Genomic DNA, 26,484 nt, shown 5'->3' on the forward strand with positions numbered 1-26,484 from the left:
CCAGGGCTCTGCTCTGCTCATAGGAAAAATTGGCACCACAGTGCCTCGTGAACCCACACTCACCTGGGCTCTCCTCGAGTCGTTGCACCTACCCGCGATCTGGCGGTGTAGTTGTAGTTCAACAATCAGCACCAACAGTGTGCTTTTGCCTGCCCCACTCACCGGGGCTTTTATGGTGGTTAAAGAAAATGGAATGCTCCCTCATCGCAGCTGCCCACAACCTTGGGGTGCAGCTGAGGGAATTGGCACTGGCACCAACAGTGCCTGGAGAGCCCCGTTCACCGGGCTCCTCCTGGTGCAATCAATCAGCCCCCTCGGGCCCATCTCTTTTTTCTGAGGCCTGGCCAACTCGTGGCTGGCTGGAGCTCATGGCTTACATTCTTGCAGCCTCATGACTCCAGATGCACCTCTGGGCTCCTCTGCGACCACCTCATTGTTGGCATCGGGTCGTCTGCACAAACGCTGCCTCACAGACTTCACTTCTGGGCAGAAACGTGGGGCTCTCCTTGGCTGTATCTTTGTTTTGCCCTGTCACAGGGCTTGGAGATCCAGTCCCAACTGGATCTGGGGGGGGGGGGTTGGGAGCATTTTCCTTACAGTGCTCACACCCTTCTTTATCAGGTTGGGCTCTGTCCTCAGACACACCACAGGGGGTGGAGCCAGCATTGAACCAGGCAGGCACAGACCCATTCAGGGTCAGGGGCTACTCCTCCCACTCCTGTAAATGTAGATCTGCCTATTCAGCCTAGTGCTGATTCACTCTGACCCTCTGCAGCCACACAACTCACCACCCCTTTTCACTCCAGAGCCAGACATGCAATACACATCAGGCAGGCAAAGACACATAGCACACAAAAATGCCAATTTCTAAAAGTGGCATTTCTAAAATAGTGATCATAAATCTGTGCACACCATTACGCAGCATTTATTATCACTATTCCAAACATACCAAACTTGACCACCTTGCTCGTCTCATATCAGGAATTCCCACTGAAACACTTATCAGGGAATCTCCAATACATTCCTAAGAGCGTTCAGCCTCACAGCAGTGAGAAACCAAAATGGCTGTCCGTCACTACCAGGACATGTCACATGCTTAAGGTACATGCCCTACCTTTTTCCTACAATGCACCCTGCCCATAGGGCTAGCTAGGGCCTACCTTAGGGGTGACTGACATGCAGTAAAAGAGGGTCACAGAATTGGCAACCACTTTGCGTGCCACGTCACAGAGGCAGTAAATTGCGCGCACAGGCCCTCCAATGGCAGAGGCCTGGGACAGGTTTGAAAGGCTCCTTTGGCTGGTGGTACAAGTAGCGCTGCAAGCCCACCAATAGCATTTAATTTACTGGCCCAGGGTATATGAGATACTACATTACTTGGGACTGACAGAGAGCACACACACTTTACACTGAACAGCAGTGCTAAAGTCCCCAGAGTCCTAAAACCACCAACACCAGGTCAGAAAAAAGACTAGGAGGAAGGCAAAAAGTTCAGAGATGACCCTGCAAAAAGGGCCAAGTCTAACAGCAATTTTCTCCTAATTGTGTATTTTAAAGGCTCTGGATTGTGTTTTTTAAGAGAAACTGGTAATATTGGGTACTGGGTTGATTACTGATGATAGACACACTGGTACTCAGGAACCAAATCAGGTACCTGCGAAGCGGATCACTACAGATGTACCCAGGTGCTAAGTGGAGCACCAGTGATTTTGGAAGGAACTTACTCCACTGAGTATTTCTCGTGACGTTACTGAGGGGTTTTCATCAGAGTGGGTTTGACAGATGGGTCATAAAGCAGAATATTGCACCTCACCTGGGGAGCCTGTATTGGAGTGGGTAAAGTGGAAGAACGTGTTTACACACTAGGCAAGAGTTTTTGGCACCTCTTTGAATGCAAAAAGGTGGATCTCTCTGCTTCTGCACTGTCTGCATCCTGAATCGAAATTTGTTGCACGCGGTGCATCGCATTTGGCGATGCAGCCCGTGCAACGAAATTCGTTTTATTTATTTATATGTTTAACTACCTCTAATCGGCCGTAATCCGTAGGTTACTACCCCCACTCTACCCCTCCCGCACCCCACGTCAGCGCCCAGCAGCACTCCCACCACAGGCCACTACTTGAGGAGCATGACAATCACTCGAGGAAGGCGGTTGAAAGGTTTAGGACAAGAGGCTTCGCATTATAGGTGGATTAATGTAAATTGAACTGCAAGGACATTGTGTATTTGGGACATAGGTTATCAGAGGGAGGAGAAAACCCCAATGAGGCGTTGGTGGATAATATTAGTAAGCTGGCTGTCCCAAAAAAACATGGAAGACTTGGTTAAATGTTTAGACATGGCCGAGTAATACAACAATTTCATTCCTCACTTTTCTGGTCATGCCTATAATATTTGGAAACTACTAAAAAAGGGAGTGAAATTTACACGGTTGGCACAGTTTGACATGAAATTTAAGGATCTGAAAGTGGCGTTATGGAATGCCCCGCCGATAAAGAGTTTTAGAACAGCAGACAGTTCCATCTTAATCACTAATGGAAGTGCTAGAGGACTGGAAGCGGTTCTGAAACAAGGTGAAGGTATTGATGAATAGATCATCATGTTTATTTCAAGGAGCTTGAAGGATCCGCAGCACCGGTATTTGGTAATAGAAAAGGAGGCCCTCCCCATTTATTGAACTATCAGAAAACTCAAAATCATTTTGTGGGGCACCAATTTTGTTGAAGATCGAATCACATGCCCTGAGAGAAATATTTGGAATAAAGGGTTCAGATAGAGTGTCTAGTAGGATCTATAAGTGGGTTATTTTAATAGAGGAATTTGACTTCAGTGTGGAGTACATTGCTGGAGTAGAAAACGGGGTAGCTGATTGTCTTTCAAGGTTGGTGGATGTGAAGAAGGAGGAACACGAGGAGTGGATGGTTGAAGATCCTTGGAAAATGGACCATTTTAGTGTTTGTGAGGTCACGGAAGGTATAATAAGTCAAAAACAATAGAAGGACTAGGTTGTGAAAGACAACTAACTAAGCTGATTGAAGGCAGGTGGCAAGAACTCAAGAATACATGTCCAGACTCCCTGAAGTTTTGGGAGATGAGAAATGAACTGACAAAACATCATGTTGTGGAGGGGTATAACATTAATTACCAAGGTAAGTGTGAGAGATAAACTAGTAGATTTTGCTCACCAAGGTCATTTAGGTATCCGTGAGATGAAAGAGAGAATTAAATTGAGCTTTTGGTGGCCTGGACTGGATAGGGAGGTGGAAAGGGCAAATTGGGATTTTGTAGACTGTTAAAACAGTAATAAAGGCTATAAAACAAGGACACAACTTATGATGGTGAAAAAGCAACCAGTAGGACCATGGGCTTTAGACTTTTTGGGGCCTGTCACCAATAAGACTGGTCAATATTATGTTCTGATGTTGATTGACTCATTGTCCAGGTGGCCTGAGATATGGATTACTCAATGGATTAAGATGAAGAATGTAGTGAAGTTTTTAAAGTGTGTCTTTGCTAAATAGTAAGTTCCGGATTCCATCCAGACAGACAGCTGGGTACAGTTTTTTTCTCAAAATATGGAGAAATAGAGCTAGATATAAGTGAATAATAAGAGATGAATCTATGTTATTTATTGATTCTAATGTACAACGAAAGAGTGGATAATTCTCCGGATGGAACGACTCGGGGTGTGAAGCATGTATGATTATGTATTACATTACGTGTGAACTTTGTAAGTTAAGTAAATGCATAGGCATAATGAAAAGTTTCACACAAAAAAAATATGGAGCAATTTTTGTCACTGAAAGGAATTCAGCATATAAAAAATCTCTTTACCACCCTGAATCCAATAGGGTCATTGAGAAATGTAATCTGATCTTGAGAAGGCCATACAGATAGCTAAGCAGGAGTCAAGGACTGGAGGAAAGAAATTCTGTCAAAAGTGGCAATTTATCAACTGACTCCACATTCAGTCATGGGGAAGCTCCTGTTTGAACTCTGTAGATGTAGGATACCTAACTCTCTGATGTGTCAACCATGAATTATACACCTTAAAAAGAGTACCATGGGGAAACTGTTTGAGTGGAGAGTGAGACAGCAGGGTACGATGGATTGGAGGAAAGAATTGCATGATAGCAGACATGTAGTAAAACAGACAGAAAGGTCTGTGGATGACTTGGTCAGGATAAAGTTACCACTGGGTTTGATTAAGTCTTCAACATTTGGGGTACCTCAGAAGGTGGCTAAACTATTTAGGAATGGAGTGCAACTCGAGGATAATTGCATTTGGAATCTGATTAGGGTGTGATATGAAAGTGTGGGAAGAATGAGGTGAAGCAGGGAGAGGGGAAGGATGATGGAACAAGAATGTGGAGGAGGAGGATGTGGATGTGACTTGAGAACAGCCATGCAAGTAAATTTATTGGAGACCCTATTCAACACAGTATGAGGGTGGTAAGTCCACCTCAATATTTGAGAGACTGTGTAGTATAGATTTGCTTTACTTTTATTTTTGATTGTTGTTTATGCAGTAATATTTTGTTGTGGCTTTTTGGTTTCTAACTGATATCCTTTCTGTTTGTGTAAAGTGTCCTTTTTCCCTTATCTGTAGGTTGAATCTTATTTGATATAATATACTTGTTGTAGATTCATGTCTTGAGCTAATATCTTTACTGTTGTTTTATTGACTCTTTGTTGAAAATTTTAAAAGTTTAATTGACTTGTACAATTCAATTTAAAAGAGGTAAGATGTGTGTTATTGTGGAACGTGGGTACGTGATTTGAAGTTTTCAGAGGGTTCACTCTGACTCCAGGTACCACACTGAGGCAGTTGAACAGAGAGCCAGAGCTGGTGAGGGATGGGTCACTGCTGTGCATTATTATTATATGAACCTAAACTAAATCTACTGGAGCCAGTACTTTTTAATACAAATGAAAACACAAAATGACCTGTCATATCTGACATCCTTAAGTCCAACACAAAAATCTTGTAACTACAACCACTTCAACTTGCAACAAAATAACTTCACAAAAAATGTAATTTGAAATTCAACCTCAATGATGCAGCTCTCAAAGCCTCACCTCATGTAGGCCGCATTCTACCTTCTCCATCATTGAGTCCCTCAGTTGAGACACTCCAACCACTGTCCACACCTCATGCAAGAAGGTATAGTTCAGACACTTTCAAAATAATATAAATCATTCCAATTTGTGAAAGCAATACTTAGTTTCAACAACCTTATAAGATGCATATCACACATGTATCCTTCCTAGGCAAAATATAATAAAAAACAATTCAGAATATGGTCGCCATCCAATTACAGGAATAAGTTATCATCAACCCACTGTGTAACTAAAAATTGTGCTTCAGATACCCCTGTATCATGGAAATTGCAACCATTCAAGTCATAGATGTAACACCCAACTTGCTACTATGGCTGGACGGTACTTGCAGAGTTTCACCCTGTGGAATTCCAAGGAGTTACATAAACACTTAGTCAGATTCCACAGAGTTCTGCCAATGGGTAGAAAATATGCACGTCATGCTGCAACGTAGTGCCAGTAGCGCAAGCAGCGCTGAAAATTCTGGATGATCTGCACCATGAGGCATGGCCATTTGAGTTGATTTTGCTGTTGCTCGAGGAGAAAATCTACTTTAGCAGCAGCAAATCTACTTGAGAAGCATCTCACCGACTGCTTCTGCTTGTGACTGCCCACGACTGCCTCAAATTTTTGGAGCCTCGCAGGAAAACAGTTCCGCCACGCAGCAATTGGCATCATTTAGACAGAACTCTATGTCACAAGAGTCACATGAAGTCACCATATTCCACCAATTCGGAAGGCGGAATGAAACATTCCATCCATCCCTTCTTACTACGGGCAGCAACAAATAATGCCTCCTAATGACCATGAAATTTTGTTTAGCATTCTAGCAAGCAACATGGGTTTTTCTGACAGTTGTTCAGACACAATCCAAATTTGGACCAGATACCCCCTTCCCCCCGACCTATCAATTGTTCCTGCTCACCAGCAGCATCTCCAAAGATGACTTCCTTTTCAAATATCTCAAATTGCTAAATGGACCTTGTGGGTGATCTTCTCTTCAGCCGAGCAATCAATATTCACCAAAGTGATAATGACACACACCTTCGCTTTGTGGTAAATAAATAAATAATACCCTATTTTTGACTAGACATATATCATAACAGATAGCTCAATAAATAAGAGTCAAGATTCGAGGTAGTAGGAGTTTTTGCAGGTTTAATACAACATAAGGACAGGAACAGGACAACCTGCATAGGAATAGGATGACAGGGCCCAGCAGCTGCTGGGGCTGGGTCTGGGATGAGCGCGCTAACTTTTAATAACAATACACGAGCATATATACATAGCGCAAACACATAGCATTACATTGCAGTAGGCGTAGCAGTGGGTGGAGCAGAAGGCGTGACGCGTAGCAGTCGCGAAAGATAAGAGTAAAAAGAAGGTGTAACTGGGCGTATACATAGACATGTGGTGCAGACGTAACAGAATATGTCATGAATGGGGCGGAAACATAGGAGGGGGCTACCTAAGGAGCCGGGACCTCTAACCTGATGGTGCGCGCAAACTGGCAATGACGTGTTACGAGGAGAAGCTGGGGGCTATGAACTCTGTGCTAGGAGCAGAGACTAAAGCCTGGAGGGTCGGAGCGACATGTACCTAAACCCTATCTGGTATCTGATGTTTAGGGAACATGTTGATATAAACTAGAAGTCAGGAGGGGAAAAGCTAATTGACTCTAAGACTAGAGCATGCATTTATTCTACATGTAGTGCGTGATGAAGAATATTAAATGACCATTAAATACAGTATTTCTCTAACGTAGAGACGTGAAGGCTAGACAATGACGGAAACTATTGATGCAGTTCAGTAGCTTAGGAATGCAGAGAAGGAGGACTAAACTGATAGCTGGAATCATAACATATTCTTGGCAGACTCAGAGGCAGAGCCAAGCTGCACCGGGCACTGCGAGGCAGGAAGTAAGTGAAAGGTCGAGGATACAGGTGGGGGCTGTATCGCTCCTTAGCGAGGCTTCAGGAGACAGGAGCTGAATCTGATGTCCGGGCCCTGTTGAGGCCTGGAAACGGGGACTTTATAATGAAATAACGTGCACACTGAGAAGCGTGGCAACATTACTTTACATAAGCCTGATATTCGTAGTATTCACGAGAACTGGAAACTGGCATACTAGAGGAGGACACAACTATAATTGCGTCATTAATTGGACATGGGGAATAACATATGCATATTGGTCATGCACACATAACATATGATGGATGACACGTAGGGACACAGAACATGACAAAATTTACTTTTCCACATTCCCTCCTTGTCACTACGTTTCCATCAGGAAACATCAATATTCATGATACCATCTATCATTTCATACAGTACCATTTGTTCATCTCGAATTGTCTTGGAACGAGATTTAGAACGGGGCTTGGGACTAGGAATACAAGAGGTAGCACACATGCCGCAAATCGCAGGGCCACATTGTATACAGAGGCAGCAGCTGAATATGATCGCTACTGCGATACCTAGAAAGGACAGGACTTTCCATCCCCAGGCGGAAATTATATTCCAGAACCAACCGGACCATGTCCAGGTGCCTGGATCTTGGTGTAACAGATGGGCAATTTTATGGAGTCTGGTTATAGCTGAATAAACAGACGGCGCGGTATTTGGAATGAAAATGCAACAACTGGATCCGATGACTCTACAGGCCCCGCCCCTATCGGCCAGTATGACGTCAAGGACGAGACGATTCTGGAGCACGACAATTCTCATAAAGGATTGCTCTTCGGTTAAGTTACCTAGAGCGGAGGCAGTCTCATCTACTACTGCTTCAAGGGTTCTTGTTAACCTACGGATTAGCTTACTGTTTACAACTGTACCTAAATAAGGGAACACACCTTTATCAATATCAATGAATTGCTCTGCAGCAGTTTCAGTATAATCGACAATCGGGAGGTTTCTCTTGTGTCTGGTATGTACTAGGTAGGAATTCCTATGGTAGTCAGGTGGGGCTAGAAAAACAGGTGGCAGTAGGAAGGCAATGTAACAGGTTCCCTCCCAATCGAGGGGCAGACGAACATATGCGGTCTGACCACAAACAAAATAAGAATGACGTGAAGCTTTGAAAATAGATTTCCCACTGTCACTATACTGGATAATAGTAGTACAATCACTATGTCCTACGTGTACAGAACCATGATTTCGGACACATAATTCGCCTTTGACTGGTAGTACTGAAATAGCAGGTGAGTCTGGAGTAGTATCAGATTGAACATTCAGGACCATGAAATTCGACGAATAGTTACCTAAATTGTACACTTCATTTTCTAGATCTAAACCTGTTCTGTGGGGGAAACCTTGCTTGTCTGGGAAACATGTGCTGTTAAGAAAAGACATATCTGTTAAGGATGACGTCAACGTGGACCATGCTCCACACGAACCATTATGTGAAAAAGGATAAGGAAAAAGTGGCAGAACTCCCTTCGACGTCTGGAAAGGGGGGAGTCGACCACACACCCAACAATTAGTGGCATTGCTGGTCTGGTGTGAATAATGTAACATACGGATGAAGGTATTGTTACGCATAGCGAGGCGGTATGAATATTCGTGAGGAGGCAGATCACTAAACGTGTGTTCTACTGTAACATTAGAAGGCTTATTTACATGAGGAACTGGAAAACACAGGAAGAATGCGTAACTAGTGCAGGAAATCATTATGCTGATGAATAATATGAAACTCAGAAAAACGATACATCGGTTTGAGTTTTGACTAACTCTCTCACTATGGGGGTCTATTTTATACATGTCAGAAACAGTCTAACCGTTTCACCTAGGGGAGGACTTAGACAATCAAACTGACTGACTTATTTTACTAGACCGGAGTTTTTGCTTATACTCCTGCTGCGGAGTTTTCTCTACCAAGGGAGGGGTTGTATCAATGTCATTTGCGGGACAGTCCTTAGGAACAATGTTTTGACAAGTCTTGATATCCTGGAAAATGTTTTTAAAGACCGGCTTTAATCCGTAGAATTTCTTGACGTGCGAAAGGTGCACCCAGCCGCGGCGTCCTTCCAATTTCACAGCTGTACGGGTGGTGAGGAGGACCTGACGGGGCTCCTTCCAACGTGGCTCCAGCGGACTTGATCTGTCAAAGTTCCGGACGAGCACCATCGAACCTGGAACGATCTCATGCGGTGCCACCTCGGTATTGTCTGGAAATGCGGCGGCAACCTGTGAACGACATGAGTTGAGGGCAGACATCAAGGAAGCTAGGTAATCTGTCAGCATATTACATGAAACATCAGTAATACTTCGGGGTCTAGGAGTACCCCACATGTTAGGGGGGCGGCCGAAAACGACCTCATACGGGGACAGACCTGATCTGGAATGTGCGACCATGCGCATATAAAACAAAGCAACTGGCAGAGCTACTAGCCAGTCCACACCCTTATCTTTACACACTTTTGCAATTCGAATTTTCAGAGTCTGATTATGTCTCTCGACTAGACCGGCTGCTTCAGGATGGCGTACACAATGAAACTTCCACTGGTACCCCAACAACAGGGAAACGTGCTTCATCAGTTCAGATGAGAATGGCTGACCGTTATCAGAATATACGACTCTAGGGAGTCCATATCGAGGGAAAAACTCACGAACCAACTGCTTGGCAGTGGTCGCGGCTGTGTAATCTGGGACTGGATATGCTTCTGTCCATCTGGACAAAGCGCATACAACTACAAGGACATACTTGAAACCTCGACATCGCTCCATCTGAATATAATCCATCTGGAGGACTTCAAAAGGGTGGTCAGGAGGCTGGAAACCACCTTGTTCCACCGGGACACTTTTACCTGGATTAAACTGACAACATATCATACAGGTACGGACTTTCTGCTTAGCTGCAGCTCGTAAATGCTTGTTGAACCAAATGTTCTGGATACTGTCTAACATTGCTTTTTCTCCTAAATGTGCTGGACTATGTGCGGTATTAATAATGACTTGAACCATAGAGTCGGGGAGAAACCATGCGGCTCTACCCTTCGTTAACCATCCTTGATCTGTCTGGACCCCTCCTTGTTCGGACCATTTCTTGATTTCATCGGGAGTAGCATGTAACTGGATATCTATGACATCTTGAGTAGGGTCCTTAACTGTCATGCATGTAATCGGATCTGGAGTGTGTGTCATGTTAACTGGACTGTCTAGAGCCTGTGCTGTAAGCTTGGCTGTGCGATCTGCTAGATCATTACCTTGAGAAATAATGTCAGTGACTTTCGTATGTGCTTTGCATTTCATGATAGCGATAGATGTCGGTAAATGTATTGCATCTAACAGAGCTTGGATAAGGAAACCATGCTGAATTTTGGTTCCATGAGAAGTCATGAAACCTCTCTCTTGCCAGAGCACTCCGAAGTCGTGTACGACTCCAAATGCGTAACGTGAATCTGTGTAAACATTAACTTTCAGGTTCTTGGCGTGTATACAGGCTTGTGTCAGAGCAACTAGCTCTGCTGCTTGAGCGGACAGAGTGTCAATACGGTGTGTTTCAATAACTTCGGTGTCAGTAGTCACTGCATACGCGGCGACTAGTTCTCCTGTACTAGTTCTCATACATGAACCATCCACATAAAGTGTCAGGTCAGGATCTGGTAACGGAATGTCTGTCAGATCTTGTCTTGGCTTTGTCGTAATGTTGACTACTTCCACGCAATCATGTGTGGCAGAATTTGAATTAACTGATGGTAACAGTGTAGCAGGATTCAGAACGTTGCAGCGTCTAATTTCTATGTGTGGCTGAAACAGTGTCAATTCATAACCTGTTAAACGTGCAATTGTCAAGTGCTGTGTTTGTGTTCGGTTTAAAAGAACTTCCACGGAGTGTGGGACTTGTACTGTCAAGGAGTGTCCTAAAACTATGGAATCACTTTGTCTGATAGCTAGTGCTGTGGCTGCAACTGACTTGAGGCACGCAGGCAACGCCTGGGCGACTGGATCTAGTGTGCTAGAAAAATAAGCACAAGGCTTGTTTTGTCCTGCTTGATCTTGTGTGAGAACAGATAATGCTGTACCTTCACGTTCAGTAACGAAAAGTGTAAAAGGCTTACTGTAGTTCGGTGTGGCTAGAACTGGAGCTTGGCATAAAGCTTTCTTTAACTCGTTGAAACTAAGTGTATGTTCAGATGTCCAAGGGAGGACAGTCGATCCGGCTGCCTCCTGTGTCGTTAACTGTATCAGTGGCTTGGCTAGAAATGCATACTGAGAAATCCATTGTCTGCAATAAGAAGTAAGGCCGATAAAGGCACGTACCTCCTTCTGGGTTTTGGGCTGAGGAAGACTCGCTATTAACTGGATACGGTCTGGTGTCAACTGCCTACCCCTCTTGAACAGTAAGTGTCCTAAGTAGACCACTTGCTGGACACAGAATTGAAGCTTAGAAGGGGACACCTTGTGCCCCATCTCGGCTAGGAAATACAGAACCGTCAGTGACGCTCGCTCGCAGTCACGTTCAGAACGAGCTGTGATCAGTAGATCATCGACATACTGGAGCAGGGCAGTGTCAGTTGGCATGTGAATGTTGTCTAGTTGTCTCTTGAGTGCTTGACTGTAAATACTAGGACTTTCTGTGAAACCTTGAGGAGCGCGTGTAAACATATAGCTCCTTCCATTTAAACAAAATCCGAAAAGAAACTGGCTGTCTGGATGAATAGGAACACTGAAAAATGCATTCTTGAGGTCTATGACAGTGAAGAACGTGGCTTCGGAATCAATGGCTGTCAATAGGGAAGAGATATCTGGGACAACTGGGTACTGAGGAATAATACATTTGTTAAGTTCCCGTAAATCAATCACTAATCGATATACTGGGGGTGCATTTGGATCAGTACGTTTCATGACTGGAATGATCGGAGAGTTACATACGTTGGAGTCAGTTTCTACAACTACTCCTTGAGCCATGAGCTCGTCTATAATTTTGGATAAGGCTGCTACAGCCTCGGGTGGCAATCTGTACTGTCTGATTCGTGGTAACACTACACCTGGTTTGAGAGTCACACGATGGGGTGTGATTTGCATGTAACCTACATCAGTTGGACCTTGCGCCCATAAATGCTGCGGAACTTTAGACAGTCTGGAATCAAAATCTCGTAATACATAGTGACCCTTAAAGTCACGTAGGAACAATCGTATTCCCTCCGGGGAACAACATATAACGGCACCTAACTCTTTCAGTGTTTTAATGCCTAATAGATTTTCTGGACATGACTTAGTAAGTAACAGATCAGTAGTGCGGGACAATGGACCTACTTCTAGAGTGACTGGCTTTGAAATCTCATTAACGATAGGCTTTCCTGAAAATCCAAGGGAAACATTTCTTGAGCCTGAGAGCGGAGCCCCTGGAACTTCGGCATGACTAATTGTGGTCCTACTTGCCCCTGTATCAATCAAAAACTTTCTGTCTTTCCCTAATACTTGACTGTGAACATAGGGACCTTCTTGATCTACAGGTATCTCGATGAGAGGCAAGCCTACCTCCCTCTCTAGGCTGTTTCATGAATACTGCTGGTACTCTGGATACTCAGACTGTGCATACTGGTACATCTGCGATGTAACATGCTGTGTTGCAGCAATAGGCTGCGGTACTGTAACTGTCTGTTGTGCATTCTGTGGCTGAGGAATCTGTGAAACTTGTTCCTGTCTAGGCGGACGTGGTCTTTCTTTAGTCTTACCAGTAGCTATGTTATGTTTCAGAACTGCACACTCATTTATAAAATGACCTGGCTGTTTACAATAATTGCAGTTCCCTTTAACGGGAGCTGCAGGATGACTGGCTTGATTCGGACCCCTCTTCTGACTGTCTTGAGGAACAGATTGTGCAACTAGTACTTTCATTTTCGTGTCTTTCATACGTTTTCTCTCGTGTTCTTGCTCTTCCCTGATTCTATTCTGGTGGTACTGGAGCATCTGGAGCATCTGGGACGGAGTATTTGCTTGCCAGGTGCTTTCGACTTTCAAAACTCGGTTTTTGATTGGTGGACTTGAATTCTCGACTAATTTGGTAACGAAAAGGTGAGGGTATGACTCACTACTTGTCTTGAGACCACTGTTGATACTAAAGCACTTTTCAAACCTAGAATAAAAATCACTAATATCTTCATCTTGTTTCTGTTTACAGGCTGAGATTGCATCCCAGTCTTCTTTTCTCGTTGTTAATAATCTGGGTAAAACTTGAATCAATAATTCTGGTAATTCTTTACATTTCTCTCCAAGACCAGTACCTGGTACACGTATCTTATCTTCTGCTTCTAGGACTGCCCAATCGATCTTTTTCTCTCCCACCTCCCATTCTTTTTCCTTTAGCTTTTCATACACCCCTGCGGGTAGCAGAACCTTTAACATTTTAATGATATCTGGGTATGTGTATTCTCCCATACGGAGCATGTCTTTTAATTCTCTATGGAACCCTGCTGGATCTTTGTCATGACAGGGAATTAATTTCTTCATCTCGAGAAGTTCCATCTTTGTTATCGGAGTATATACAAACACTCGTTGCATTTCGCCACCCGTTCCTCTGACTGGGTGGACTTCTCGTAACGGATTCTGTCTGTCTATGTAGAATGATTTACTTTCTGGGGGTGAGACATGAACAAAATGCGGGTTCAAGAATGTTCTATATTTGTGGCGCTGTTCTAGAATGACACTAATTAAATCGGTACCTAGACCTCTCCATCTGTACTGGAGTAACTCGTTCAGGATATCATGTAACGGGCCTGGATCAGAATGTTGACCCTCATACAGAGTAATGAGGTGCTGGATCATATACATACCCACCAGTCGCTGCTCAGCTGGGGGCATTTTCAGGAACATTTGTGCCACTATTTCGTCTGGAAAAGTGGTAGAATCAGTAATCCATCTGACTGCTGACCGAACTATTTCTTGTTCATGCATGGTACTTAACTCACTATAACCGATTCGTGATTTCAGAATGTGATCGGTAGCTTGAAATACTTGTTCTAGGGAACCTTGTTCTGGTGCTGGATGATGGAAAATAGACTTGTGTTCTAGACGTAAATGGCGATCTGGAAATCTAGGTTTTCCTACATACGCTATTCTGGCAGTATTCTCATCGTCTTCCTCTTCAGGATCAGAGGTACTTTCTTTCTCGCTTACTTGTGCTGCTTTACGCTGTTCGTGTATCTTTATTATTTCTCTACGGATTTTCTTGTACATACTTTCCATGGCACCAATGGTATTGTGCTTTCCTTCGGCTATATTATCACTCCATTTTGTCAGAGTTTTCATTTCTTCCGGGTCTTTAGACGGGTAATCTTGTTCTCTTATTAGACAGTTAATTAAGAACTTTAATATCATGCGCTGAATCTCGGCTTTCCTTTGAGACATGGCATCACTAATACTTTGTGGGTCATCCCCTGTACGGATGAAACGATATATCCTGTCTAGATCTTCTTTCATATTCGGCAGGGTGACTAGATACTCGGTCACTCTCCTTACGCGTACGGAATATAAAACCATATTAAACTCGCCTGGAACTGGGTCATAGACACATTCGCCAAGGGTTTGCCTGATTTCTGCAACAGACTTATTACTCTTAGGAGTACGCTGTGATGCTTGAGCATGTAATTCGAGTGCTGATAAACGTTTGTATGGCGGCGGGGTTTGAGGAAGACCTCCTCCTGCGGCCCCTAAACTAGAATCATCAACTGATGCTTTCCGTCCTGGCAGGGTCGGTAATTGTAACGTGGGCTGGACTTGTATGGCGGGCTGACCCAGGGGGGCTGTTAAGGGCACCCCGGTATCTGGGGGAGCAGGAATTACCTGATTTACAGGGACTGGCGGAGCGCGAACAGGATTTGCATATTCTGGGACTGTGTCGTCCAGATAGGACGAAATAAAAATATCAGCTGCGGTCGGTTTGTGACGTAGCTTGGTCGGAACTAACGGTGGCGGGAAATTACTGGATGCCTCCGGGGTCGCTTTTGGCAAGCCCTCGGCAAGAAGAGGATACATACCCTTAATAAGGGCATGCCTCTGTCTGTCTGACTGTTCGGCTTTGACTTGTTCACCTATCTCGATTAATTCTTTTTCTTGGGCTCGTTCTTGGGATTCTCTACTTAGTTCTGACTTTCTGATTTCTTTTTCGGTTCTCTTATGAGCTTCTTTGCGCCATAACTCAATGGCATCTTTCTGTGACTGTCTGGCTTTCTTTTTCCATAATGCCTCCTCTACTCGCATGATGCATTCGGCATCCCATGTACCCGATACGGGCCATCTATACTTTTCTTCTAACTGTTTGGTATACTCTACCCATAAATCTAGATACAATATGGCACTTATGCCATGTTTCTGATACATAAAGTGACCTGGACTGTCCCTGGGCGGGACGGGAACTGCTGCTTCCAGCAGACCCTTTCTAGTTTTTAACTGACGTAACTTGGAAAATATGGGCATGACTGAACTGTAATCTAGACACAATACAATACACAATGAACACGATACTTATACTCCATTCATACCACGACATTAAAATACATGAAAAACATTTAAAATAACAGTTCGAACAGAATACTACCTGGAAATACTGAGAATACTGAGAATACTGAGAATACTGAGAAATTTCTCGAGAACAGAACTGACTAGAACAGAAACTAGATGCACTGCTGAAACAGTACGAAACTTACCGGTCTCTTTAAAGAGACACGTCAGGACCCGTATCCACCGAAGTGGACACTTCGTTTGTGGGACTGTGTACCACCAACCCACAGACCAGAGTCAATTAAATTGACCCTGTCTAGATACCACCCCAGTAACGGTACTCACCGGGTAGCAAGAACGGAAGGCCTCGGACTGGACTGGACTGCTACGACGACGAACTTCGGACTTCAGTTACGGGTGGACCTCCGGATACCTCGGACCTTGGACTCTTGGCTTGGGCTCTGGTCGGGACTCGCCGCGTTCCTCCACCGTCTCGTCTGGATGCTGGACCGCCTCCTCCGTCTCCTCCGTGGGCCTGAGGGATACTTGAGCAGAAATATCTGCCACTGCGCAGAAGAGTTCCGTCACGACTGCAGAGGGTCAGGGGGTCGGCGTGGCTTCACCGACGCGTGGGGAAAGGGCAAGTCCCTATTCGGGCGCCATTATGTGGTAAATAAATAAATAATACCCTATTTTTGACTAGACATATATCATAACAGATAGCTCAATAAATAAGAGTCAAGATTCGAGGTAGTAGGAGTTTTTGCAGGTTTAATACAACATAAGGACAGGAACAGGACAACCTGCATAGGAATAGGATGACAGGGCCCAGCAGCTGCTGGGGCTGGGTCTGGGATGAGCGCGCTAACTTTTAATAACAATACACGAGCATATATACATAGCGCAAACACATAGCATTACATTGCAGTAGGCGTAGCAGTGGGTGGAGCAGAAGGCGTGACGCGTAGCAGTCGCGAAAGATAAGAGTAAAAAGAAGGTGTAACTGGGCGTATACATAGACATGTGGTGCAGACGTAACAGAATATGTCATGAATGGGGCGGAAACATAGGAGGGGGCTACCTAAGGAGCCGGGACCTCTAACCTGATGGTGCGCGCAAACTGGCAATGACGTGTTACGAGGAGAAGCTGGGGGCTATGAACTCTGTGCTAGGAGCAGAGACTAAAGCCTGGAGGGTCGGAGCGACATGTACCTAAACCCTATCTGGTATCTGATGTTTAGGGAACATGTTGATATAAACTAGAAGTCAGGAGGGGAAAAGCTAATTGACTCTAAGACTAGAGCATGCATTTATTCTACATGTAGTGCGTGATGAAGAATATTAAATGACCATTAAATACAGTATTTCTCTAACGTAGAGACGTGAAGGCTAGACAATGACGGAAACTATTGATGCAGTTCAGTAGCTTAGGAATGCAGAGAAGGAGGACTAAACTGATAGCTGGAATCATAACATACTCTTGGCAGACTCAGAGGCAGAGCCAAGCTGCACCGGGCACTGCGAGGCAGGAAGTAAGTGAAAGGTCGAGGATACAGGTGGGGGCTGTATCGCTCCTTAGCGAGGCTTCAGGAGACAGGAGCTGAATCTGATGTCCGGGCCCTGTTGAGGCCTGGAAACGGGGACTTTATAATGAAATAACGTGCACACTGAGAAGCGTGGCAACATTACTTTACATAAGCCTGATATTCGTAGTATTCACGAGAACTGGAAACTGGCATACTAGAGGAGGACACAACTATAATTGCGTCATTAATTGGACATGGGGAATAACATATGCATATTGGTCATGCACACATAACATATGATGGATGACACGTAGGGACACAGAACATGACAAAATTTACTTTTCCACAGCTTGAAAGTCTTCTTCATCAAAGGCATCCCCAATTAAGAGATGAACCCTCACTCATTCATGTCAGTATCGCAACCACATACATAAAACTGAACCAGATGAAGGTGAAATATCTGCACATCACAAACTACACTAAAACCTGCACGTAGGAAAGACTTGCTAAAATTGAGATGACTTTACCTCAACTAACATGTGACACTACATTTCTCCCAGCTACATCCTGCACCATGATCTCTGCTTCAGGGCACCCATCAATAAGAAATCCAGTCAGCTTGGTAACAGGTCTTGCTCTTCTAGACCTGCCTCTGAGATGATGATTTCAGAACAAAACTCAAAGCTTTGGTCTTCTCCTACTTGCCATCATCCAGGAATCCATTCTGGACTTAACTAAGAGCATCCTTAACCCTTCAAAAAGGTCATCATAAAGTTGGAATCATTGAACCATACAATCTGCACTGTCTTCTAGACAAGCTGTATCACATGTAAGATATTAATTAACAAACACAAAGCACCATTCTACCTAGCTGAGAAGCTCACCCCCTCCGAGACAAGGACCGGCCACATCCAAAGGCTTTAATTCAAGACATTGGAATTCAAGCAAGAAACTGACAATGTAAAAGCCTGCTTGCTATGGAATAGCATGTCTGTGCCTTTCAGGGTTCACACATCAATCGTATAAATCAGAAGGAAGCGTAAGATGTTTCTCTTGGAAGACCACTTATGCAAACATTAATAGGAAGCTATTCTCTGCCAGGCCATATAAGGATAAAATGCACCTAATCTAATAATTTTTTTTTATCTCTAGTACGCAGACAGCTTTTACCTTTCTGTTGTCAAAGACCTATTGTGCACAATACCAATACTTACAGTGAAGTTTCATTCAGCAGGTTGCTTACCAATGGTGACCTACATGTCAATCTCATGTGCTAGCTTCTTATTCAAAGGCTTTTCTTGCACTTCAGCGGCCATCAGGGCCGTTTCTACCATTAGGCAGGACTAGGCAGCCGCCTAGGGCGGCAACAGGGGGAGGGCGGCAAAACAAATGTGTGAGTGAAGGTTACTTTGGGGTCCCTTGGAAGGCCCCGGCGCACTTTGATAGAGTCCTGTCCGAGGACGCCACATTCACAGCACTGTGCCCCCATCTTGAACACAGGGGAGGGTGCCTTGAGTCCCCGAGGAGCAGAAGAGATGTTAGACAAGCAGGTGGGGGCATCATCAAGCAGGGTCCGCTGCTCAGAAGGACGTTAGTTGAAAGGTACCGAGACCTTTCCGCCCATGGCCCCAACCTTTAGCAGGGCCTCCCTCCCAGTGTCCGCCTCTAAGAACTTGGACAGCCTCAGGTCGCTGTGGGCAATGCACAAATATTTCTATTAACGTCACTGCCGAACTGCAGTTGAAGATGTTACTCGGATCTTTAAAGTGCCTAATCCAATTTGTGTCTTCTTGGTTCCATTTTAAACATAAAATACTTTCCCATTTTCCGAACAGGTAATGGAGGTTTGTATTGCCTGTGTTTATAACACACACTATGTGGATAATTAAGCCAGCCCTTTCATGTCAATCATTATCAGGGCAGATAGCGGTTATTTTAGAGAGGGAGTGAGAGTGTTACTAGGAGCTCGATTCTTCCTTCAGTAACACCTGCCGCTCCCACCCTGCACATGGATGCAGACGTGAGGCAGGCAGTCCCAGGAAGTCCTGGCCAGGTCCACAGAGCCTTTCAATACCTCCGCATTTCATCTGTCGGTTCCAATGAGCTGGATGGGGTCAATCTCCTATTAAGAAAGGATCTTTGCCTTTGATTGCAGCCAGCCGGCACTCAGCAAAGGCATCCTCATGGGCCTCTTCCCGCAGAGGCTTGAGAATATTGGCTTGGCAAGAAGGGATGTCTGTCCAAGACAGAACTAGACACCACAGCCACCACCAGCTCCATGCTGTCAGCCCCACAGGCCCCTTCTAGTAAGTGCTAATGGTGCAACGCTGCAGAAGACAGATGTGCCCGCACTGCCCGGTCCTGAGAAAGCACTAGAGACAGGCTTCATTTCTTAGCGCCGCCTAGGGCTTCTGTGGTACACAATATGAAGTTTATTTTAAACAAAAATTTTATTTTTAATGGCGTTGTCTTGAAAATGTGCTTCTGATCAGTTGTTTTATTTTTGGATCAACATCTCCCCCTTTTTAGCCCTGCTCTTGGTGCCAAGGGGAGAGGATGTGGGATAAAGGCCAGAGATGCCAACATAGGAGCTTAGGAACCAGGTTCGAGCCTCCGCGTCGCGTCGGCTGAACATCCTGAGATTCTGGGCAAATCACTTAACCTTCCCGTGCCTACCAAAAAGAAAGTGTCCTTGTGTAACATAAGTGGCGCTCATGTAAAGCGCCCCAATACATTTGGGTCGAGTTTGCCTAAATAAAACTGCAAAATGTAAACGTACATTAGGTACAAATATGGCCTCGCTTTATGCCCTTCCACGTGACTCTGGAGGTGTTCAGAAAATTACAGTGGGGCTCACTTCCACCCTGGCACAGGCAGCTCAAAACTGTAATCCTCATGGGCACTATTTTGGAGTGGGGGCCAGCTGAAGTGGACAGATCTACAAAATGCACCTGCCCGATCCAGAGGAAGCATAATCTGATAGCGCTCACAGCTAGGTCTTCTGGATGAAACAATTTGGAGTTAATGTCAGTTACATAAAGTTTATATTTGATGGTCCTTCATTTGTGCTTAACAAGAGTTTCTGAGCATTTGGTACAGATTTAGGTCAACTTCACCCCCTTCTCTCTCTGCGCCCACCAAGCCATGTAGTGTTCCTGAGCCCTGGGGCTCCACTTGGTAAACACCTGTCTTGGGTTGAAAATGCAGCTGTTTTGTACACAAATCCCTGACCCCAGCAGAGCACAAGAACATCGGAAATAGGATGTGCCCAGGGAGGCAAATTCTGTGACTTTTCCCAGGCTTGTCGCAATACTGTTTGGTGCTTTTGCTATAACTTTATAAGCAGAAAAATCTGGACACGGGAGGGGGCGCATTTTTCAATTCTTGTCTAGGGTGGCAAAACACCTAGAAACGGCGGGCACGCACGCTTTTAAAATAAGTAAACATGGCTCTGGTGAATAATGACAATAAACCTCAGGGTCCTTATTCCGCTGTCTGGTATTTTTTTTAATGGATGCCTACACTGCTGAACATATCATTGTCTACTAAGAGAAACCGTGATGACTAAGAGATTCCCCCAGTGTGAACAACATGTACATTCTTTGTTTACATTTTATGAGGGTTAGTGATAGCTCCGGGCAATCAGTATAGGATCTGCCTGTCCTAATCCCGCTCCATCCTGTAGCCTCCTCACCTCCCGGCCCTTCATGGGAAAACCCAAAGACGACGATAAACAGAGGACAGAGTCCCATTCATCCCAGGTTGTCTCTTTCTCCTTTATTTGGGTTAACCATGATTTACCAACAACTTCTATCTGAAAATAACAATTGGCTTGTCCCTAGTTTTCACATGAGATCATCGTAGGCCCCAACTGTAAACTTGTCCCCTCCGTGCCAAAACACATTATTAACGAAACTGACTCTTTGCCAGATGTTTTTGAGTAAGGCAGTTATTCATGCACCACTGGTCCGTTGCACCGTACTTCATGAGAGTGTAATCTTGTTATTCTGCAGCAGTGCTTACTTGTTATGTGTAAATGAAGCTATTGTAAGGCAAAGTGATTATCTATGAATGCAAAACTTTTCACGTTTATGTCATGTTTTTAATTTATGCAGTTGATGCAGCCAGTTATTTCGCCTAAAGCTTAATTTGTTGTTTATTTTCTAGTTTTGCTCAATCATATTTTATAGTTTTTGCCACGTCTTGTAGCCTGTTGGTAATGTTAGTTTGCCTTCTCCAAATGGTTTTCTATTAGATATAATCAGGGAAGAGCTACTGGAATTATGCGGCAGGGCAGGGCCAAACTATGCGGCAGGGTTGAGTAAATTAAGTTTCAAGAAAAGACACATTTTGTGATAATATTGCTTCTTTTTTTGCCTTTTTACACTTGTTAACACCGTTTGGGAATTGGTTTCATCTCATTAGCACCAGTTTAAATCCCAAATATAGCAATAAGCAACAGATGTTTGACCAGTCAACCTTTGCAAAAGGCCTTCAACTGCCTGACAACATGTGTTGCTGCATTTTAATAGCTTTTAAACAGTTGTTAAAATCACCAAATGATGTGGCAGATGCTGGATAATATGGGAAATGCGGAAAATATATTAAAGCATTGGCAAGGCCAATAGGTCTCGTTTTTCCCTCTTGGCTACATCTGACGAGATTTCTCGTAATTAGTTTAACTAAATATTTATGGGCTGGGATTGAGAGAAAGAGGGAGACTCCCCAAGGGGTGAATGTTATTGTAATTAGCCGATGTTGACGCTAGTGTATACCGCCTGAGTTTTCTTCAAACACCACAATTGGATGTCTTTTTCGTTTTAGTATGACCTAGCTTCAACTTTGTTACCATGATCTTATGCTTTAAAGCACTTCCTTAACGTCTTAAATCGTTTTCTAGGTTTTCTCAGTCTAAACCATATGAAGATACTTTTTTGACACATCTCTATATCAAAGTTTTTCGAGGATTCCGCATTAGAGACAAAGGGAATAGAATTTTGATAATTATTATGTATTTGGAAGGACCGTTTTGTCCTTTCTGTCTGACATAGATCTTAGAAGAAACAACTCCTTCTAGGGTAGAAAAGATGTACATTTAGAGTGACGTAGGTTTAAAGGCATAAGTGTACTTCTGGAGAGTGGAAGTTAGGTAAATGAGTTGACTTTCACACTAGTTGTCTGTGGATGAAGAGACTCTAAAATGCAATTTTCTTCTTCACTCTTATCTCATTCTTTCCTGCTGTGATGCCATCGAACCTCCAGAAATGACCAGAGCCTGGGTACCATTAAGAGAACAGCTTTTTATATCGAGATCATCCTAAACCTGCCTACCATTTTCAACAAGCACTGGCATAGCCAATAGGTCCCTTGTTTGTATAGCGTACTAATTAACTGAGGCTTTTGAAATGTAATTCACTAAAAGAGAAACCTGAGACAGAGTCTCTGAAGAAAACAGAACAGGACAGTGTCTCAAGTGCTGATGGGGAAGAGACTATCCGCACGCGCACCACTTGCAATAGACTCGCAACAGCAATGTCTAGTAAGTGAGGCCTAAAAAGGAAAGTGCCCCACTTCAAACATCTACGACTTTCACTTTTCTGTACTTTAAATCCATTAAAATAGTATATTTGAAGTGTACATTGCACTCAATGAAATATACACTCCAAATAATAGCACTTAGTGCCACATAATTACACTCTACTGAATAAAACATACACTCCACACAATACCACTCAGTGCCACATAATTATATGGTGCATAATTACACTGCACCCAATGCAACATACACTCCAAATACCACTCAGTGCCACATATTTACACGCCGCATAATTACACTTTACTAAATGCAACATACATTCCACACAATACCACTCAGTGCCACATAATTATTTGCTACATAATTACACTGCACTCAATGCAACATACACTCTAAATAATACCACTCAGTGCCACATAATTACACGCCACATAATTACACTCTACTGAATACAACATACACTTCCCATAATACCACTCAGTGCCACATAATTGCACGCCACGTGATTACACTCTACTCAATGCAACATAAATACACTCCACATAATACCACTTAGTGCCACATACTTATATGCTACATAATTACATTGCACTCAATGCAACATACACTCCAAATAATACCACTCAGTGCCACATAATTACACACCACATAATTACACTCTACTTAATGCAACAAATACACCCCACATACCACTCAGTACCACATAATTACAAGCCACATAATTACACTGTACTCAATGCAACATAAATACACTCCACATATTACCACTCAATGCCACATAATAACTCTACTCAATGCAACATAAATACACTCCATATAATACCACTCAGTGCCTCATAATTACATGCCACATAATTACTCTCTACTCAATGCAACATAAATACACTCCTAATAATACCACTCAGTGCCACATAATTACACTCTACATAATACAACATACACTCCCCATAATACCACTCAGTACCACATAATTACACGCCACATAATTGCACTGTACTCAATGCATCATAAATCCACTCCACATAAATCCACTCTATACCACATACCACCAATCAACATAAATGCACTCCACACCATGACACAGTTTCACTAAGCATAATTTCACTCAACACCACAGTTCCAGGCCACACAATTCAACTCCACACATTTCCAATACACACCGCATAATTACACACCAAACAACTTATTTGAACTCCACAACTCCACAATCCACAATGTACCTCTAATCCACACCATATAGTGTCACCACCTGAGCACCAAACATCATTCACCGCCAACATTTTGCATCAGCGCACCACCTAAGCATCACATCAGTCTGCCCTTGAAATCTGGCATCTGTGGATTCTCAAGTATCCGTCCGCTAATCGTGTTCTTATTAAATTACTGTTTTCCAACCTCCACTCCCCCGTTATTTAGTCCCGCTCCCCCATACCAAAAAAAATTATAACAAACAAGCATGAGAACAGCCAGGAAGAAGTTGCCAGCAGTGCAAGTACAAAAAAAGTAGAAGACATTTTTTATGTTACAATCTTTTATAATCAGGTTTTTCAGTTGTATATAATGTTGTCTTCGTTTGTATAAAGGAAACAAAATTGCTTAACACTTTTTATTATAACTTTTCAACATAATGCACAGCAGCCACAATGCTCTTCAACATAGCCAAAAGTTCTGGCTAAACACATTAGGTCCCAAAGGCAGGACCTATTGGCTATGCCAATGCTTGTTTCTTTTCTTGGTGAGTGCAATTTGTGCAGAAGAGAAAAAAATATATACTTATGTGCACTTTTATATTTGTTTTTTTAGTTTACCACTTGAAGACGGATTCCTGTCATCATGAATGATAGATTAAACCCCAAAAAAACAAAATGGCCGCCAGATCATGATTCATGCTCATGCATGAGTGGTGACAGGGGACCACCATAGCATTGTGATACATAAATACGTATGCTTGATGGCACATACATGCCTTTGCATCATCACGCTTGTTTTTTAAAATATTTTAGCACTGCTGTTAGGCATTACGAAACAACATTTATTGTATTTTTGCTTATGTGAAACAGCATTGACAAAAAGCACTTGCATAGCCAAAGGTTCAGTTAACATCATTGACAATGCTTGTTTCTGAAATGTGCGTAGTACTGATGTCACAAGCAGCAGAGTGCTAATTAAATTACTAAGATAAAGAAGGTACCCTGGAGTACAGTGAGACGGTGTGGTGGTGGGACTATTGGATCCCGTGTGTGTCTGCTGTTTTAGTATGCAAGTGTCAGATTGGTAGATTGAGAAGCTCGAAAGGAAATTGTGGTACGGCCCACACATCTGTCTCCTGAAATATGCAGAAAGACGGAGTAGAGTAAGGATTGGCACTGCAAACCCTTGGTTTAACCAATAAGTTTACGACATGCCATTGGTTTGAGGACTAGTCATTCTTTTTGTGTAACTGATGTTTGTATCTGTGGTATTCTGGTTGCCCATAGGCTTGGTACTGCTGGGAGATGTTGTGAATGACGTGTGAGCCTCATGTAATGGCGAAAGTGAGAGGTGCACGAAGAGCAATAGTCTACCTTAACACTTAAATGCTATGTCTTAACTCTGCTTCTGCGAGGCGGCTTCTTTTTATCAATAAAATGTGTCACTTATGTCACACCTCTACAACCCTCATATCAACAGTGTGATTGTCCATCCACAGGGCATGAAAAATTGCACTAGAATGATTGACAGCACGGGGGAAGAGGAATCCATAGACCGAAAATAACTGAGGACTAGCCTTCACCTTTAATAACACGCTGTCGAGTGTAATCGCCTGTACACAGAAGCCATTCAATGTGATTCGACTCTGCTTCACTTTCAGACTAACGTTTTTTCGGCGCAGAGATTACATGCATACTATCTTTTCCCAATGCACATTGCTCACCATCAGATTATGGAAATACAGACAGCATCACACACATTCATATATTCATAGTGCAAACATGTACAGATGATTAGATTATTAATTAATTATTAGAGCATTTAAACAAAGAGAAAGCATGCTTTAAATGTTGAATGTAAGTCGGAATTTAGAAACCGCATATCACTACACATTTTAGCATAACATTTTAATTAATGTGGCTGCGCGATTAAAACCCTGCACCGCCGCCATCTTCTCCTTTTCTCTGAAGCTGTCAGCATTGCCAATGTTTAAATCAAAGGAACATTTTGAGTGCACATTTTTAGCAAACAAAAAGCTGCTGCACTAAAAATCTCTTCCCAGCCATTTTACCAGAGCTATTGTTGGTTAGGTCAGTTTCATGTATTCGAGAGGTGCATGAAATTTACAGAACTGACATTTCAACTTTTTGAAGTTTTTTTCAACATTTTTCAAATTGGTTATTTCGATACAGTTGTCAAATAAATTCGCATTGAAACGTCCAGCAAGATTTACAAAAAACTGCATTTTACATGAGAATATTCCAGCAAAAGATTTCCTGCAAAAATATCCTACCGTGCTGCAAAGATTACGGACTGTGTAACTCCTTGAAATTGCAATGGTGGTCCCTTTCAGAGTAGAGGCTTTCCGACACTCATCGTAATCAGCTCCAAAGTTTCTAAATCAAAATGCTTTCAACATCTATTCACCCCGAAATCTGACCCAGCAAACAAGCAATTCTGGTTAGAAACTCAGGGGCGGCTCCTCCGCTTAGGCGGAGGAGAGTCGCTCACTTATCCCGGAGCAGGAGAATGGAAAAATAAAATGATAACAACCTCTTTATATAATTAATTTTTCACTACGGGTTGGGTTAGGGTGGGATGGTGTGGTTTGCACACTCCAAGTACGCATGACTTCTTGGCCTGCTGGCCAATCATGCAGACTTTGCATGTTCCCCACCAGACTGTAAT

The sequence above is a fragment of the Lissotriton helveticus genome, chromosome 7 (assembly GCF_964261635.1).
Source record: "Lissotriton helveticus chromosome 7, aLisHel1.1, whole genome shotgun sequence".
Taxonomy (NCBI): domain Eukaryota; kingdom Metazoa; phylum Chordata; class Amphibia; order Caudata; family Salamandridae; genus Lissotriton; species Lissotriton helveticus.